General features: G+C 38.0%; 1 protein-coding gene across 9 annotated transcripts in view; it reads left to right on the forward strand.

Moving 5' to 3' along the window:
* Positions 1-3,806: 3,806 nt before the first annotated feature.
* Positions 3,807-20,591, forward strand: part of SERTAD2 (SERTA domain containing 2) — a 152,005-nt gene continuing 135,220 nt past the window's right edge. For 4 of the 9 annotated variants that reach the window (XR_015740664.1, XR_015740665.1, XR_015740663.1 and 1 more), the window contains exon 1: positions 3,807-4,509. The gene's annotated coding sequence lies outside the window, so the exon portion shown is untranslated. The other 5 variants (XM_087919314.1, XM_026712911.2, XR_015740666.1 and 2 more) reach the window with 4 other exon arrangements.

Here is a 20,591-nt window from a genome sequence, read left to right on the forward strand (position 1 = left end):
TTTATCACAAGGGATGACATATTTTGTTATTAAATGGAAACATCTCATCCTTTAAAAAAGCATCTGCAGCGAGAATGTGATTATATGCAAATGTATTCAAGCTTAACTGACTGGAGAATCAGTGAAAAGTGCAATGCATACTTAACTCATAACTAAAGACTTCCAAATTCCATGGAGTTTCTGTGTAAACATATACAGTTTGTCCTTGAGTTATGACCACAATTGGGACCAGAATTGCTGTTGCTAAGCAAGGTGGTGGTTGTGAGTTGTGCCTGATTTTATAACCTTGTCTTGCCATGGTTGTTAATCAATTCGCTGTAGTTAAATGCATTACATGATCATTAAGCAAATCTGGCTTCCTTCATTGAATTTGCTTGTCAGAAATGGTAACAAATAGTGATCACATGACCCCAGGACACTGCAATCATTGCAAATACATGTGGGTTGCTAAGCGCCCAAATTCTGATCACATGACCTTGGGGATGCTGTGATAGGTGTTCAGTGTGAGAATTGGTCATACATTACTTTTTTTAATGCTACTGTAATTTTGGTCACTAAGCAAATGTGATTATAAGTCAAGGACTATTTACATAGTGTTAATTTATACAGCAGTCCTATTTAGCAGTCCTACTCTTACATGATATTCATATGCATCACTATACCCATGGATCGTGCACAAGTTTTTTAAAAAATATAGTTCCACCCTCCACAATCAACCTTTTATTTAGAGATGCTTCTAGGTCCCTTATACAAAGTATGGGAGAAGAAAACATAAGGAAGAACTATGGTTCTGACTCTAGACAGAGTGCAGAGAAGAGCAACAAAGATGATTAGGGCCTGGAGGCTAAAACATATGAAGAACAGTTGCTGGAACTGGGTATGTCTAGTCTTACAAAAAGAAGGACCAGAGGTGACATGATTGCAATGTTCCAATATCTCAGGGGCTGCCACAAAGAAGAGGGAGTCAAGCTATCCTCCAAAGCACCTGAAGGCAGGACAAGAAGCCATGGATGGAAGCTTATCAAGGAGAAAAGCAACTTAGAACTAAGGAGAAATTTCGTGATAGAATAATTAATCAGTGGAACAACTTGCCTCCAGAAGTTGTGGCTGCTCCAACACTGGATGTTTCTAAGAAGAAAACGGTCAGTCATTTGTCCAGAATGGTATGGGGTCTCTTGCTTGACCAGGGAGTGGGACTAGAAGACCTCCAAGGTCCCTTCCAACTATGTTATTCTGTCATAAGAACTGCACCAGTTTAGCTTTTAGTAAATAAGTATTTTATGCCTGGTCATGTCCATCATGGTAGATGTTTAGCAAACAGACATGCCTCCTCATAGCAATCCTTTTATGAGAGTATTTACAACAATCTTAAAAGTCCAAATGTGCCTACTGGTCACAAAAGTACTGAAGACTGCCTATATATGTACCAGTAGAAAACCCTGCAGATTCTGAGCAACATGAAGTATAATAGGGGTTGGCTCTACTATGTGATTTTGTAGAATGACCCAACTTCCTTTTTAAAAAAGAACCAAAAAACCCATCTAGTTATTGAAATCTCCTGACTTGCACAAGAATTCCCATGAGATTTCACCAATACTTATTTGGAGTTCCTATGAAATTTCTGCCATGTAGATACAGTATGTTAGAGATGCCATGTTATTAACCTTTGTGATAAAGGTGTTCTTTCACACAGTGGGAAACCATTCACACATCACTTATCATGCTTGATCTCAGTATACCCTGGTTCATGCTTCAATACATAAAGAAACTGTATCCTTTTTCCAATTCTATGGACACGTGTGCACTCAAAACTCTACAATATTGCTCTCAAAGAAACACAGGAGTATTGGTGGGAAGAGATTAAAATATAATTATATAATTTGTATATCAAGTGAACAATTGCACCTAAATTCACAACAGGGTCGTATCATGCTGGATTCAGGATATGTAAAACCACCCCAATCAAACTGATAATTATGGCAACTAAAGTGATTTTGAAAAAACAAACTAAGCAGAATCAGACCTCATTAGTACTTTGATAGGAGACCATTAGAAAATTCAGGGCTATAGATTAAATTGAGAAGTCAAAAACCCTCCTAAAGAAGGCAGTGGCAAACCATTTTGATACTGTTGCCAAGAAAACATTACTATACAGTATGGATATGTTCAAGAAGTCACAAGGTGTCAAACTTGACTTGATACTTAATAAATACATATTTCTTATATACAATAAAAAGCATTAATTAAATTAGCCTATCACATCTCCTTGCCTTTATAAACTCTAAAAACTCTATAAACAATTACCACATTATCAATGCCAGCAGGCAAGATTATTTGATTATCCAGACAATGAGTGTTAATTCAAATAAACGAATACAAAGTAATAGAACTAAATAAACCTATTGTTGCTGCTGATTACATCAGGCATATCCAAGCCTGGACAGCTAGTAATGTGGCCTCAGAAGATTGTAAGCTTGTAACATTATGATGTGATTTTATATTATAAAGCTACATTTTATATATGCGGATATATTTTATATATGCGGCCCAAGACAATTCCTCTTCACTCAGTGTGTGGCCCAGGCAAGCCAAAAGGTTGTATGCCTATAGATTACATACTTGGATTGCTGAAGATTTAAGCCCACTGAAGGCGGTCTAGGGTCCCGTTCTGCAATGCTGGCCGATACTATTAGGCTATAGTATATATATATATACTGTAGCCTAATATATATATGTATATGTATATATGTATGTATGTACGTATGTATGTATGTATATATACATACATTCTCAGAATCTACTGACACCAATGACTTATTTTCCAGTACCCTTTAAACCCGACACCGTTTGGGCAGAATCGCGCCCCTTCGTCCCCCCCCCCTTTTGAGTTTATGATTCGAGTTTATGATTCGATTCACACGCACATCGCGGTTAAAACATAATACGGTGGTTGGTCCGCTTTCAGACTGGGTTGTCGTACGGGACCCTCCCAGCAACCCGGGTTAGGACTGAGTGCGTTGTTTACCCAACCCACTGTCGACTCGGTAATAAACCCGAGTTAACCCAGCCGGGGCTCTGAAGCGTGCGGGTCCCGCGGGCCACTTGGAAGGTTGACCAAGCCGTCTGAAGTAATCGATTCGGGCGGGAGGCTGGGTGGGAAGGTTTGTTGCGAGTCGCGGGGCGACTCAGCTCGCCACCCTAGGGCAGCACCCGCGACTACGTTGGGGCTGCTCAGGATGCCTTCCGAGCGAAAAGCCTCGGCCGTACAAGCTGCGCTAATGCCTGAGCTCGCTTTTTTCCAGGGTCGAAAGAACCCGCTCAGGGAAAGCACCCTTTGGATTTTCCTCTCCTGATTGTACTTGAGGTAGCAGAGAAGCGAAACGGGAACCACAACGCGATTCCCGCCCCGTGTGTAGTCCCCTCGTCAATACCCAGGGGCCTCCCAAGTCGGCCTGAGGCAGCCGATCAGCACAGAGGGACGTGAAGGGGAGGGGGGGGGCGACACATACAAATACACCAACACACTCACACACCCCGACAAACGATAGAGGCAGCCCTAGTTTCTCCTGTCCCTGTGATTGGGCGGCCCTATCTTGTCTATCAAACGAATGCTACTGGGATTGGCCCAGTTTGGACAAACCAGGGACAGAAAAGGAGGGGGGCAGGATCCCTCCCCCGCTGCTCTCCCTGGCCAGCTTCTCCAACCCGCTCTTCCTTTTCAACCCCCGCCCGCCCGCCCCGCCGTTCCGCGGCAGTGTCCTCAGAAGACTCATTGAGCGAAAAGGGGCAGGGAACCTTCCCCCCCCCCGCTCCCCCGCCCGGCCTTTGGGCAAAGAGCGGCCTAGGCATTGGTGGGTAGGGCCGTCATTCTGTGCCAGCTGGCGTTGACATAGGGCCCCTGGAGAGCGGTGGGCGGGTTCCCTCTCCACCTCCTCCTGTGTCTAACTCAAAAGTCTGTGAGTCACTGACTGCACAACCCATCAATCCCATTAAATGCCTTGGGCAGGCGGGCAGGCGGTGTTAGCGCTGCCGCCGTCGCTTCTGCTCCCTGAGCACGGGGCTCCTCCTGCTTCTCTTGCCTCCGCCCTCCTAGGGCACGAGCTGCTTCGGCTCCTCAAGGTCTCTCTTCCTCCTCCTCCTCCTCCTCCTCCTGGCTAGCTGGTTGGACTTGTTACGGTGTCACATCCTTCTTTCCAGCTGCAGTACCAACTTCCCTCCCAGCCAGCCTCCCTGCTTGGCAGAGGCTACAGCAAAGTGATGGGATAGAGCAGAAGCTTCTTGACTCCCTCGGCGGTCTATGTATTAGTCCTTAGCAGCGTGGATCGCCCCTTCGCGTCTTCTTATCACATTCCTGCCCCGCTGTTTTAAGTCTCCCCGTTGTCTCTCTTTTTTTTTCTTGTTATCCCCCTTCCCGTTTCCTTGTTCCTTCCATCCCCTTTTTAATCTTTTAGTTCCCCCCCTTTCCCCTCTGTGCTTATGAATTTGGATCGTTGAATTCTCCTGCAAAGGGTGAGTACAAGAGAATAAAATAATGGTGTGGGTTTTTTTTTTTTAGCATTTGTTTCAAGGAGTGGGGTGTGCTATTTGGAATATAAATATAACGCAAAGGGGAAAGGAGAGCTTTTAAGCTTTATTCTGCGAGTTTTTTTAAAATATGTTGCCTGTTAATTTTTTTCTAGATTATTGCTAACTTTTCTGAAAGTTAAATCAATTTAATTTTTTAAAAAACTTAAGAAATACATTTTTCCTTAATACCACTCCCCATTTAGTTCTGTTTCTTCCTTGTCTTGGCTGACAATGACTCCATCCCCACCTCTTTCATAATAATATTGAACACTGATCATTATCAGTATGAAATGGTTGATGTTCACTGTAAACACTGTATATGTCCATATGTGAACTGTAACTCCAACCATACTTACACTCATGGGCGACACAGAGACTTATTTCAAAAAGATTCACTGCAACTTTCAGATAGAAAAATGATATCTGTTCTTACCTACCTACCATAGTATGTATTTGTGGAGCAGCCTGATGATGTATACTGATACTTTAAAAGGAATGATGTGTTTTGTAGTATCCATTCAGGTTCAAAATACTTATATGCTGATACTTAAATATAGAATCGTACCATTTGCTTTTAGTGGGCATTGTGGTTATCTACTGTGGGTCCACAAGAAAAGTGAATCATTGTTAAGTAGCAAGAATTTTGAAACAGGCAAAATATATTTAAAACTGTTATTAACTCTTTAGTTTAAACATTAAGAACTTCTCAGATTATTATAAATTATAGCGAATAGATTCTCCAAATTTTGAAGCAGTCTACCAGTAACCACCAGTTGCTGGGGAGCTTTAATAAGAAATTGTTGTTAGACTCATGTTCTACTCATGAGATTTCTAAAAACATTTACTTGGGCATTGTGGCAAGTAATGTTGTATCTGATGGACCTTGGATATAATTCTATGAAGCTCTTAGCAGTCAATAACTTTTGTCTCACAATTCCTTCATCCTTCATTCAATATTTTTTGAAGCTACTAATGGGCTAAAGTTAAGGATCTTGGATAAAATAAGTGCCTGACTGGTATATCATAAGCCAGGGGTGTCAGACTTGTGGCCCGGGGCCGGATAAGTCATGTGCTGGCCCCACCCCCATCTGGTTTAGCGAAGGGGGGAAAAGCCCCCATACGTCACATGACGATGTGAGTTTGACATCCCTGTCATGAACTGTCAGTTAACACTGGCACCAAAGTCACATTTCATTTTGCAATTTCAAATTTTGTATTTAATGACCTATGTTGAATAGACACTGTCTATGTACAAAGGATGATGTGACATGGGGCTAAATAGTGTGTTATGATTATCCTTTGTTAATTGAATACATTTTGCCCGTAAAGGGTCTTAATGCACTTCAGTTCATTGTTCTAGCTAGTGGGAGTGGACCATTACAGGGGATGTGAGTTACTTACAATAGGTAGCAACAACCCATTTAATATTTAAGAACTAGGTTAGCAAATGCATCCTTGGGTTAAAAATGAATCTTAGGTTGCACTTCCTCAAAGAAATAATTCTAGCTAGAAAGGCTGTGAGTATTCCTACTTCATAAAATGACCCTGTTCAAGAAATATAGTTAGTTAATATTCCAATGGATACTGCTATAAGGTGAAATCTTGGCATACTTTTCCTCATTTAACTTTTCCTTTGTCACGATTTAGCAGCCCCTCCCTCTTTTTAACATACAATTCCTTTATGGTTGCTTCCAAGCTTTGTGAATTTAACAGCATGGAACGGCATGATTAGATTTCTTTCTGTTTTAGGGTCTTGGACCTGGAATCATAACATGTAAGAATTGTCATGGTTTTTATGTCTATTCTAAAGAAAAATAAAATGCTTCATAGAAACAGGCTCATAACATATGTCTTTTCTTCTTTTGGATTTGGTACTGTGTGTTGTTTTTGGATCGTGCAAATTTCAAGAACATTTCTCCAGTCTGATGAAGAAGTTTGGTTTCTGTGGCTTTTTCTCTGAGATGGTATGCCTCCTAAATTGGCTTTGATATGGATACTTTCTAAATTGCTGCCAGATTTTAGCCAACCCAGCTGTGTATTTTGTTAAAATTGTTATTGGTCTTTGGAATGGGGAACTAATTCAGGTAGCTGACAGCCAGCTTTCCAAGCCCTCCTCTTCTGTGCAAGAGCTCATGTATTTTCCTGGTATTTCAGAGAACTGTTTGCTGCCAGTGAAGCAGCAGGGCTGACTGGTTGAGCAATGTTGGCAGGAAACTCAGAATAAATATGAATGAAAATAGGCTAGCGGCCATTTGAAGGTGTATTCAGTGGCTCTGCTGGCAACAAAAAGAATCTCCATCTGTACAGCACACACACAATGGCATTTAGAAGAGCAGGTCTTTTATGTCTGGCTAACACTATTAAGAGTCTCAGAGCTTGGAGGAATGTGAACAAGTGTTTTGCAGTGTTTTACAGGTGGAGCATCAGACATGGACTCCCAATTTGAATGCCACTTGAGTTGTGGATTGCTTAATAAGAATTGCCTTCTACTGCAGGTCATGGCCAATTAATGTATTCAGAGGTGCATTAGTCAAATATGATAGGATAATAGGTCATCAGGTGCCTTAGACATGGACATCGATTTTGCAAATGGGGGCATAATTTTAATTTTATTTATTTGATGGCATGAAAATACCACCAGGGAAAACAGAGGTAACATTTTGAACAGTTCTTATTTATCTATCTATCTATCTATCTATCTATCTATCTATCTATTCATAAGAATTGATAAAATAATATTTTGGGAGTATAACACAAAATATTTTAATGTTTTTTTTTTAAAAAAATAGGAAAACGTTGGTTTATTATCAAATGTAAACTGTGTTAATAAACCATCAATTTATTGTCAAATGTTAAGAGTGTGATTTTGTGGTAAGGAGTTGTGTGCGTGCATGCATATGTCAGTGCTCTTTTGAGTCTGTTTTTGATTCCTGGCAGCTGTACTTTTCTAGAAGTGGTTTGCTATTGCCTACTTCCAAGGGCTGAGGGAGGGGGACTGCTCTAAGGCTTCATGGCTAAGGCAGGACTAAAACTTACATCTAGTCTGGTACTTTACAACTATACAAAATTGGCTCTAGGTCTCCCAAGATCTAGGTCAGAGGTGTCAAACTCGCGGTGTCACAGCAGCGTCATGTGACATATTGGGACTTTTTTCTCCCTTTGCTAAACCAGGAGGGGGTGGGGCCAGCACGTGATGCATTCAGCGTGAGTTTGACACCCCTGTTCTAGGTGATCTAGATGTTGTAAAAATGGGATGTGAAAGCTGTATGTTCTCCCTGTTTTATATATGGATGGATAACTCCTTTGGATTAATTCACTAATAGCATATTTGCGGTTATTGGTCTGGTTTTATTATTTGTGGTAAACAATAATTATCCAGGGAGCAGTATATATTTGTATTTGAGAATGAGCATTTCCCAACCATGTAAAAATTCCTGTAAGAAAGTTGTATGTATAAGACAACACTGACATTCCTAAAAACTGGAGAATTAGGAGCTGCTTTGAAATGGTCTGTTTCTGGGCATGGAAATCTGGTTTGTAATGGGTAGGCAATGTTGGGGACTTTTGAATTAAATGGATTAAGAATCTACATAACCTAACCCTGTGGCTAGCTATGTATGCATTGGAAACAACCTTAATTTCCCCGAAAGATCTGCCTAGATAAAGATAAATGTATGACAGAGGTAAGAGTGTGACTGAATCTCTGAAATACCTGAAGTGCTTTCAGTGTCCTTTGACTATGGTATCCTGCAAGAACTATACTATTGTCTAGCTTGAAAGGAGCTAAAGGTTTTTCTTAAGGTAATTCTACTTCACCAAATCACCCCTACTTGACTAGGGATAATACATAATCAGTAATAAGATGTCTATAATTTACTGAGGGTTTTTTTTTTTACATTTTGCTGTCTTCTTGAACTGATAACATTCTCTCTCCCCCCCTCCCCTCCCTCTCTGTGTCTTTGTGTACATACATATGCAGGAATAATCTTTTCTTAAAGAATTCGGAGACCTCCATGAAAAAGTCTGGCACAATTCACAAATCACAGTTGTGCCATGTTTAATACCTCCAAATCTCTAATCCACTTAGGTTAGAGTTAGATGCCCCTAAAATCTCACAATAACCAAATTCATATAAGGTACCCAGTAGAGAAAAGGTGGTTGTGCTGTATAGGGTCAAATTTTGTAGTCCAAATATATTGACAAATGTAAACAAACATTTTAGAGCCATGCTTATTCTGGAGGACTTCAGTACTCAAACACATTTTCTTTCTAGTCTGATATTTTCTTAGCAATGAAAACACATTCTCCATATTTTCTATAGCTGCATTTCTAATATTATTATGGTAGACAAAGGTAGTGTTCATTACAGCTCTACAGATTTTATTATATTCTTTGTTATATTGAGCACAGTAGATTTGCCCAGGTTAAAAACTGATCCAGAACTAATCCAGCTTCAACATGATGTAATGTCTAACTATTTTTATTATTTTTTTCTTTTCATATTGGATAAGGACAATATGTTAATGGATGTTTTGACCTCATATTAACAGTAAGCTACTGCTGGTATAGATAGAAGTAAGTAGGAGAGGATGCACAATTAGAACAAAAGCAGAATATGATTATAAAGGCAAAAGTGATGACAGAAAGAGGTTTGGGCAGGTTTAAGGAGTTTTTGTGAGAAGTCTTAGCATATCTCCAAACCTTTGATTCAAATGAATTATACTAGCACAAATTCCATAGTAGCATATTTCCTTTTCATATAATATGAATTCTTGGGTGACAATGAACCATCAGATATTAGTGAATTTATAGAAAGCAAGAGAAGCCTGTGCATGGTACAGATAGTCCAATTCCCCCCCTGCATCTGAATCAGTGTTGCTGTGAAAGTTTAAATGGATTCAGATTGGACTGACTGAGAAGAGCTTAGTTCAGGGCAAATGAAAATGATCTAATCGGTGTTTGTTTGGTAGATGAGTCAATTATGTTTTTGTTCTGTTTAGGTGGACTAGGAGAGAGATGGATTACCTGAACTTCGAAGCTGCAGGCAACCCCCAAAGGTTTGAGGGTGACCTCAAGAGGCCCTCCCAAAATAGGCAGTAATTTTTAATGTGCCAGTAGGGAAAAATGATTAAATACATGATTAGGAAAGTAATCCTATTAATGACTTAATTAATTTAATTTAACGCTAGTTAAGTAAAAATGAAACCAAATTCAGTTTTTGTCTTGTTTGTTTCAGAATGTGACTCCAAGCATGGCAGCCAGAGCAAGGGCAGCTCTCGGCTTGGAAATGTTGTGTGTTCCTGGGTAGGTTGCAATGAAGGTGTGCTTTGGATCAAGAAAATCTCCTTAATTCCCAGTGATGTTGCTTATCAGCCACAAAGGATACATCAATCCTAGCCATTCTTAGAGGCAGATTACTGAATGTAACTACTGTTATACAATCGGTTAGAAACTTATGTGGTTGTGCTTGAAAACCAACCCAAAACCTGAACTGATTTAGAATGTGGTATATAGTTTCTACCTCCACCAATTCCTAATTAAGCTGTGCCTGGAAATTAGAGTGCTGGTTTTGAACTTTAAGACTTTGGAATCTTGAGCTGTTTAAAAACTTGGGGGGAAATTTCCCCTGATATTCATCTTCCAATACATATCTGTAAGTAGGTAGAGAAAACTCTAAGTTAAGATTGATGTTGTAAGGGACTGGATATGTTTTAAAGAGGATGTCTTTTTATAGAATTTCTTCTCAGCAAAAGTTTGTCTAGGCTGCTAAGTTCAAATGGCAAGGATATACATTAAAACCAAGTTTTTCAAGAAAGCATGTAAAGATAATTTAATTTTTTTCTTGATTTAAGAAATATTTTAACAGAACATGTTGATGTATGGAAGTGTAACTTGATTAAAAAAAACCTCTTTGATTTCTGTTGCTGTGCTTGGACGTTATTGTTTCTAATTGCTTTTAGCCATCTTCAAAGTATGTTTCCACCCAATATGACATCAGAGTTTTTAGAATGATAAAAACAACACATAGTATAAAACATTCCATAAAACTTAGTCAAAAGAGGCCAATAAAATGGATAATGCAGTGTAAATGGATGCATATTGGGACAGAAAAAGAGTCTGGCTTATTTATTTATTTCCTGTATTCAAAGTGGCCACAACAATTGAAACAAAACCAAAATAAGTACCTACTTTTGTGGCAAAAAAACATAACGAAGATATTATGCTGAGAATTCATCACTTTCAATCATCAGGACAAGGCTACAATTATTTTAATTATATATATGTGTGTGTGTGTGTGTGTGTGTGTACACACACACACACACACACACACACATATATATATATATATATGTACATACATACATATACATAAATATATATACATATATACGTATATACATATATATGTATGTTATTCAGCTTTGTTTGGGTATTTTCCCACATCATTATAGTTGTGCTTTTAAAGTTGTAGCGACATTTTGGCAGAATCTCATCTGCCATCATCAGGCTTGTGTATTGTGTTTGTCCGTGAGTCAGGATTTCACAGCCGTTTCTGTTTTAAATTTGGTGCTAGCTTACTGCTGTTCCATAATAGTTTTTTCTTCATCCTGATTGGTTGGAAGTCTTGGTCTGTGTTTACTGGTCTTGGAGTTTGCTGTGTTCTGCTTGATTGGTGTTTCTAATATCTTCTGTCTGTTTTGTAGCATTTTTTTGTCTTGATTGGCTGGCAACATTGTGTTTCCTGTATTGGAGGCTTTTAGTGCGGCTTGGCTTCGGGTAAATGGATGGCTATCATTTATTAGGAAGCTAGGTTTCGTCTGGGTGCCTGGTTGGGGTGTGTTTGAGCTGGAGGTATCAGGGAGGGTCTGTTTGTGCCCAGTTGTTTGCTTGGCTTGCGGTGTGGAGATTTTTTTTGTTTGTGAGTGCAGGCTTCCAGATATTTGACAGTCTGGTAGAGTCATCTCTTCTATTCATGCTTTCAGGTCTTTTTTCAATCTCTATGGCTTCTCTGATAATTCTGTAGCTGGGGTTTTCTGTAGTGGCTAGGGTTTGGGTGCCATTGAAGTCGATGCTATGACCTGTGGCTTTCATGTGTTGGACTAGTGAGGAAGTGTGTTCCAGGTTTTTAACTGCATTTTTGTGTTCATCCAGGTGGGTACTTATTCTTCTATTGATCTGTCCAATGTATGTGGCAGGGCATGATGCACAGGGGACTTCATATATGCCTTGGTTTTCCAGGTCAATTTTATCTTTGGGGTTTCTTAGGATGGCTGCTATTTTTCTGTCTGTTTTGAAGGCAGTCTTGATGTGATGCCTGTGTAGTATCTTGCTGATCAATATCTTGTCTGTAGTACCTCTTATGTAGGGCAGGACAGCTGTTCCATAGGTCTGTTCATAGGTGTGTGGTAGCTGGTGATGCAGCTGTGGTCTCGTTTCTGGACAGTGGTTGCCTTTCGTCTATAGGGTGGGTTTGGGTTTGAGTCTGGTGAGGGAGATTGGTGGTGGTGTCATGTGTTGTTTTGGGTCCAGTGTTGGTTTTTGTTGCTGGGACTTGTTTGTTGATAAGAGCTAGTTTCCAAATGTCAGGTAGGCAGGAGGTATCGTCCGATTTATTCATGTTATGAGGGTGTTTCTCTATTTTGATGGCTTCCCTGATTATTCTCTTGTTGAACCACCATCCAGAAACCAGACCATGGCTGCATCACCAGCTGCCACACACCCCAACCCCCAAACCAAGCAAACTGACACATGCCATGAACACATAGCCAGGCCTCAAACTTGGAGCCAAACCAAAACCCGGAACGTCACAACACAGCCACCTGCTCAGGATATCACATCACAGAACTCAGGAGGTTATACCACAAAACCTCAGGATGTTACAACACAGCCAACGACCCAGGAGATTACAGCACAAGACCCAGGATGTCACAACAATAGAACTCAGAAGGTCATCATACAGTCCATAACCCAGGTCAATACAACCCAGGAGATTACAGCACAAGACCCAGGATGTCACAACAATAGAACTCAGAAGGTCATCACACAGCCCATTACCCAGGTTGTTACAACACAGGAGGCTGATAGACACAAAGCCAATACCTCAGCCACACATGTTCTTAAGAAAAAGCCAGCCAATCTGCAAACATCAACTCCATCAACCAATCAAGAAATGACAACACAGCCAACCTCCCCACCAGTATATATAGGGAGACAGCAGCTCCGTTCATGCTTTGCTCGCACAAGCATGAAGCCGAAAGCACCAGCCTGAAGATGGCGAATGAGACCTCGTTGAAATGTTGCCAAGATACTCTGAATCTTACACGGGAAAAGACCCAAACATGCCAAGACCTGCATACCTGTACTCATGAAAATCGTATTCAGCTTTGTTCGGGTATTTTCCCACGTCATTATAGTTGTGCTTTTAAAGTAGCAACGTTTCAGCAGAATCTCATCTGCCATTATCAGGCTTCTGTACTGTGTTCATCTGACAGCTATAATGACGTGGGAAAATACCTGAACAAAGCTGAATACCACACATGTAAGTACCCGCGAAAACTTAAGAATCAATAAATATACACACACACACACACACGTTTCGACAGAATCTCATCTGCCATCCTCAGGCTTGTGTATTGGGTTCTTTTTAATCTTGTGTGTCAGGCTTAGCAGCCTTAACAGAATCTAAAGTGTTATGAAGATTACTGTTTTTCAATATATCAGTAGTTATTTATACATATTTTTCATATAAATCTTAAAGAAAAAATTAAAATCATTACTATGCTTTAATTATTTTAACAAAGCACAAATAATTAAAATTATACATTATATTAAATTAGATCGACTCAAATTCTTAATTTCTCATAGAAGTGAAAAGTAAATGGTACAAATTCATGTGTTAAATTGTAGCCCAGGAATGATTTCCAGTTTATGGTACAAATTCATGTGTTAAATTGTAGCCCAGGAATGATTTCCAGTTAGAATTGAATTTTACATCAAATTGGCTTTTGGAATATGACATTATTCTCTATATTAAAGCATATTCTCATAACTGGATTAGCCATTCTTCTACAATTAACCGGTTGCAGAATTGACAGCTCAGGTGAGAAGTAAATAAATATGGTTTGCCCCAGATATTGCTAAACTTCACTTCCCCTCATCCCTTACTGGAAAGTGTCTTAACTAGAATTGATGGTAGCAACAGCATTGAGAGAGTTGCTTGATGCTTGTTGTTTATCATTGCTTTTCTTAGTTTTATAAAGGCTTCCTGTATTCCCAATATTTGAATTTGAAATCTACGTTAACAATTATTCTAAATCCTTAATTAAGGATTTGATCTCTACAGAACATTCTAAGATGAGATTGTGTCTTCTTGAATGCAGGTCTAACCTTAGTTAGACACTTAACCATTCAAAAACTGGAATATTCATATGATCTATGAATCATTTTGAATGTAGAACGTTTACACTAGAATTGTAACAATTCTTTCCACAACCAGCTGCAGCACCCCTTGTGGCACAAGTTCCTAACATTTTGAAATAACTTTTCATACTGACAAACAGCAATATGAAAAATATTTTGTGAAAACAAATCTTTTTTTAAAGAAAAAAAATGAGTCAGATAAACTTCAAGAATAGAATTATACTTGACTTTTCTTTACGGGTCTGTTATTTACTTAGATATGGTTATTCAATGGATGGTTTTTAAAACTATTATGTCAGATTGGAATTTAGTTTATGCATGGAAACAAGGTTGATAGCAACTGGACCTGGTATTTTTGTATTGTAGTATTCTCAGTAATGTACATAACTCGAGAGATATTGTTGCTTGTTTCTATAGAAAACCTGGCTCTTGAAAAATGACTTGGTTCATAATTGTGCTAACCAACCGTTAATTTAATAATTTATGGCATAAATTACAATGACTGGATTCATGTTTATAAGATACCCTGTCTGGATTCAGGTAATACACATAATAAGGCCAAACAAACAATAAACCTGAAGACATTAGAAGCATGGCTAGCAAAATGTCAGCACATATTCACTCTTTTACCTGGCTGTCATTCATCCATAAACCATGTTAATCGTTTAACAAGCATAAGAACTTAGATATACAACTTAGAAGTGAAATGTTCAGCAATACTTTCAACAGAAAAATATTGGTGAAGATGTTGAACTTGAAGAGATAGCTAAATTAACTTTTTTGATTAAATAAAAAAATATCTGGAATATTTAGAAACTGCTTGTACACTTGACATAAAAGTTAAAAAATGCAATTATAATTTTGCGATTTCAATGATTAGAAAAAAAACAGGATAATGGAAAAGAGTGATCTTTCTGTTGAAAATTAATCAGAGTATGAGATAACTCTGTAATTTTAGCTATATTTGCTGTAAAGGAAATCAGAAGCATCTTTCTGCGCTTTTCTTTTGATTACTTTGTGTTAGTTTTTATGTTCTTTGTAAAACTTTTAATTAAAAATGTATGTAAATGAGAATCTTTACTAGAAGGCATAAACTTTCCTTAACTGTAGTTCACTTCATCAGATGTGTGGAGTAAAGAAATAAGCCAAGTTAATGCAAAATATTTTTTTTAAAAAAAATTAAATCAAATGGGCACACGTTTGATAATGGGACTCAGAAAAAAAGACAAAGTAATATTATAACACTAACCTCCCAGGGCACTTGATTAGAGGTTCCCAGGTGGTTGTTTTGGAACAATAAGATTTCATTGTACTATACTGCTGAACTCCCATCAAAAAGTTTCAGGTCATAAAAGACATACAGTACTAATGGTTTTTTAAAGACATATTATAACAACATATTATCAGTTAGACATTGCAATCTATAATCACATGTAATCTGCATCTGCATAACCTTTCTTCCTCCCCCCACCCTTCCCCCATTTTATCCCAGTCAAATCCTATATCAGTTCCAGGACCATACTTCCGATGGAATAAGCTATTAATGCACAAAGGCGCATGCTTTTTGTTGTATATATAAAAAATGTTGATCTGAAAATGTGCTAACAGACTCCTCCTGATTAGCGTTTGCATCTTTTAATTCTTTTTTGGAGGTCCCAGAAGGAAGGAAATTTGCTTTATGTTTCCTCTCATTTGGCTGACAGAGCGTTCGTTGCTAGCTTTGTGTCACCGATGGAGATGATTTAGTATTAACATTAATTGTACAAACTAAATTACCTTTAGGGACTTTCTGGATCTTAATGGCTGATGGAGTAAACAAAATGCATACTTGTGGGAACTTTGATGAACCTTTCAGCACAGATTTTTTTTTTTTTAATGCACCTTTTAAAAACATTTCCTGCTGATCAATACTGGAGGAGAAGGAACAATTATGAAATGAGTAGTAGCAGCATTTCTGAAATTGCGGTGGGGGCGGGATTTCCTTCTGTATATGTATACTTGTGCAAATAGTTGAGATACAGATTTCATGTACTTCAGACTGGCTCAACTGAAGAGTCACATCTGCTTATTATTATGTTTTTAAAAAGGAAGGATCAATCTACAACCTTCCTTAAAATACTGTAAAATCCATTACAGATTTCCAATATACTCAAAAACATATCTGAGATTACTTTTGCTCATGTAAGTTCTGAATTAGAAAAGTAGTTAGATTCAAAGTTTATTACCTTTTACAAAGTGAAAGATTCAAAAAGGCAAATATTTGAAATATTTTTAATTTCATGGGAATGGAATTTGCAAAAACATTGAAGAAATTCAGCTGCTGCTTTGGGGGAAGAAATATGGGAAGCCCTTGGACTTATTGCTTATACTTTGTGTGTTTGTTTTCAGCAAAAAACACATCATTTCCCTCACTCTTGCAGTCTTGCCTTGTTTCAGATCTCTTCACTCATCTAGTTGGTAAGATAAAAATAAATTAAGATGGCTGATATGGCAGGCAAATTAAGGTATTTAGGAAAGAACTCTAGGCATAGCTTAAAATATAATGCTTGTGAGCTTAGTAAATTATTTATTTATTAATCAATTTATATAGTGGCCCAAAGCAACTCTAGATATTATGTTTTGAAAGTCAAAAAAATCCTGGAATTCTGTCTCCAGAGGTTTGTTTCCCCACCCCACCCAAATGAATTATTGACATTTCCTTGGTTGTATTTGATATATTTTTCCTATATTTTATTATTTAAAAAAAAAACGCCCACCTTTTTATTTATACGGGATTCAGTGTTATTGTCACGTGTACAGTATTTGGTTTCACTATCTTTGATTTGATATCACAAAGATTCTAGTACAATACAATTAACCCCTACATGCCTTTGTGGGACATAAATAATGCTTTGACACTAGTAATAGTAGTTACAATATCTTTGTTGGTAGTAACATTTCCCCTGGACCATTCATTATTTTCTTTTTTCTTTTCTTCTAGATACAATCTAGCACTGGTAGACCTCGACTTACAACCGCAATTGAGCCCAAAACTTCTGTTGTGAATTGAGACAGTTAAATGAAAATTTGCCCCATTTTACAACCTTTCTTGCAATAGTTGTTCAGTGAATCACTGCAGTTAAGTTAGTAACATGGTTGTTAAGTGAATCACTGCAGTTAAGTTAGTAACATGGTTAAGTGAATCTGGATTCCCCATTGATATTGTTTGTCAGAAGGTCGCAAAAGTTGATGATATTACCTCAGGTCACAGCAGCAGTCATAAATATGAGTCAGTTGCCAAGTATCTGAATTTTGATCACATGACCATAGGGATGGTACAATGTGTGTAAATGTGAAAAACAGTCCTAAGTCATTTTTTTCAGTGTCATCATAAGTTCAAGCAGTCACCAAACAAACTGTTGTGAGGACTATCTTTTCCATTCAATGACAGTATTAAAGAGTGGAATAAGTAAGCGATGCCAAATTATGTTGCTCTGTTCTGCTTGCAATCTCATTGGGTGCCATTTTGCTTAGAATTTAATCCTGGGTTATAATAACAATCCTGAATGGGATTGAACTAATTTTCTGAGGCACAGTTGATAAACTGCTTGGCTTGATCTGGCTGATTAGCATGCATTAGTTTTAGAAAAATAAGGAAGCTGTCAATAACTCTGTAAAGAGGAACCTGATGCTTTGTTTCTGACGAGGCCTATCAAACTTGTATGCATGTGAGGACAGAAACTCCTCACATTGCCCATTTAGTGATACATGCAAAAGTAAAGGTCAGCAACTTGGAAAATTAATAATACAGTTCATGTTGACATTTCAGAAGGATTGCTGGTTGGGGTGTGGTACACTCCAGAGTGTTTTTTATAGTGGATGTGTACTCTTTTTATTTCATGCTTTCAACGCAAAAGGAAAGTATCGCCAATTTCTTTTTCCCAGCATAATCTCTCTTTTGTCTCCAAAGCTTAAAAAAATATTAAAACAAATTTTGTAGTTTATTCTTATTAAATGAGACTGATGTGGAATAGACAAAACTTTTAATCTTGGGAGTTTTGGCTGTCCCATAAGGCTACGAATGGCTTAGAAACAGTCCCCCCAAATACAGAGGGCTTTAAAAGTAAACAAATAAGTTCCACTTAATTCTCAACATTGCCAGCGGTGCCTGCAGTGAAAACTTAACAAAATCATGAAGCTACTTCTCTCGAGCATTGCCTCTATATCTCCAGCAGCATGCCACTCACATAAGGCTTTAAACTAAGGGACAGATTTCCATAATGTTTCTTTTTAAGCAAGGCTCTCTAAATTGCTTTGCTTATATTGAGAGGAGACTAGTGCCCCTTTCATGTGTGAGGGGCATGTTCTCTCCCAAAGATGTCACAAGGGTTTGGGAGATAACAATTGGTAGCTATTGGGCCGGCCAGTCCTGCTCCAGAATAAGAATTCCAAATATAGCTTTACAGCATTTCTTCTTGAAATGCATATAGATGGATTTCCATTTGTGGGGGCTTACACCTTTTCTGGCTTCTGAGCCATCCATTTCCCCTTTTAGCCAGAACGCCACAATGTCCTGCCACCATCCCACCTACTGTTTCTTTCCCCCTTGCTTTGAAGGACAGGTTAGGTGTTTTCCTGCCTGGTGACCTAGTTGTTTGTTCTTTTTCTTTTGTTGAAGCCTTCTGCATCCTGGTGCCTTCTAGATGAGTTGGATTTCAGTGCTTAAAGTCTCAGAAGCCAGCATGCCCAGTTTGGGATTATAGGAGTTAAAAGGCAATTCATCGGAAAGGTCCCAAGTTGAGGAATACTGCTTCAGAGATTCATGTTTTTCTTTATGCCTTGCACAGTCTCAGCAAAGCTATAGGTGCTCTTGTTTTTTTCTTAGTGGTTATCCCACCTGGTTGCACACTTGGCTTGCTTTTGCACAATGCTCGCCTAGTTCTTACAGCAATGCATGTAGGGTTTTGTTTGTTATATAGCTTGTCACAAAGCCTGATGCTTATTTGGACTGATTGGTCAAACATCTTCTAAGCCAAAGGCAGGACTACAATGTGGGTCTTCCTACTCCTAGTCCAGCACACTACACTGGCTCTCTAGAATTATCCATATAAATATGTTGTTATGGCATAGTGCTGCTATACTTTGAAATGTTATGAACTCATACCACAGAATTAAATGACCATAAAGATATCTGATTGTATCATAGATTAAGAATGTAGAGATCTATTTGTTCCTTGCCTACTTCTAACCTACTGAAGCTGAATAGCAAATGGACCTACTACACTTGTCACACCTAAGCTTAGTTTAGTCATTTGACAAATCTCCACATTTCCCTCCTTAAGAGTAAAAAAAACAACAGTGCTAAATTATATCACCATCTTTTCATGATTCTCCAGATTGGTTGCCTTAAAAACAGCTGCTTCATTCTACCTCATGTTAGGACCAGCCATATGTAGTCCTGTAGCAACTGTTGCACTGTCTTTTTAAAAAAATATACCAATTCATGGCCATATGGTTGGTCTTATGTGGACATTCCTAATCAGATGCAGATGATTCACTTGCTCTTAGCTCTTAAGTTTCTAGGGAACTTGAGATCCTTCTTGAACAACCTGCCTCCTTCCCTTTGACATGTACCTGAGACACAACACTTTTTAGGATTCATGTTTGGATGCCATACTGATTACTGTAATGATTGGCTGTGCCTGGTTGTTGTTTGGATGCTGCAGAGAAACATATCCATGTGCACCCAAACATTGCAGAAATAGTAGAATATGGGATGGTGTTCTGTTTTCTTGTTTTACTGGAATTTCTTCTATCAGACTCGAGCTAGAGTTACAGAAACGTTCTTGCACACAAGGGCAGTTCCTGTATCACAACTGTGAGGCTGGCCAGTTTTGCACACTTTTTTAAAAAAATAAAGTTTTATTTGGGCTTTGACACATACAAAATACAAGTAAAAAATTGTTTTTGAAAATAGCATGGTTCCGGGTTGAACCTCTTTATACAGACACAAACTCAATTTCATGCTCATTTTTGTGTTCTATTCCATATCTTATACTATTCTACATTTTCTATATAGTTTTTCCCCTCTTTTAATTTTCTCAAATTTTATTTTGATTATCTCATCTCAATTCAAATCATTATATTTATACTTTTGTCTGTTCTGTTTCAATTTCATATTATCTTTTCTCATTAAACAAATTTTCTCCTGTAGTTACTAATTGGAGTATGACAACTTTATATCTTTTAATTACGTCAGTTCAACTCTTATGTAAACTCCAATATATACCTTAAGGTTATGACCTTCAATATAATACATAATACATAACTTCCAATTGAATTCTGCTTGGTACATTCTTCTAATACACACTATATTCTTTTTTTAAAAAGGATTATAAATATATGTAATTATAAACCCTCATTCCATTCCAATTCAGTTCTATCATTAATAATCATTAAAATCTTAACATTTTTAACATTTCTTTTCAATTAAATATCATACTTCCTTAAAGACACATATAATCTCCATAATTAATTTTTCCCTTATTTCTCTTCATATATGTTTTGTAAATAATTAAATATTCATTTTGTTACAATTATTTATTGACAAGCATTCCACTGAATTA

This window comes from Pseudonaja textilis, chromosome 1 (genome assembly GCF_049901715.1).
Source record: "Pseudonaja textilis isolate UNSWEBS1 chromosome 1, rPseTex1.2, whole genome shotgun sequence".
Lineage (NCBI taxonomy): Eukaryota > Metazoa > Chordata > Lepidosauria > Squamata > Elapidae > Pseudonaja > Pseudonaja textilis.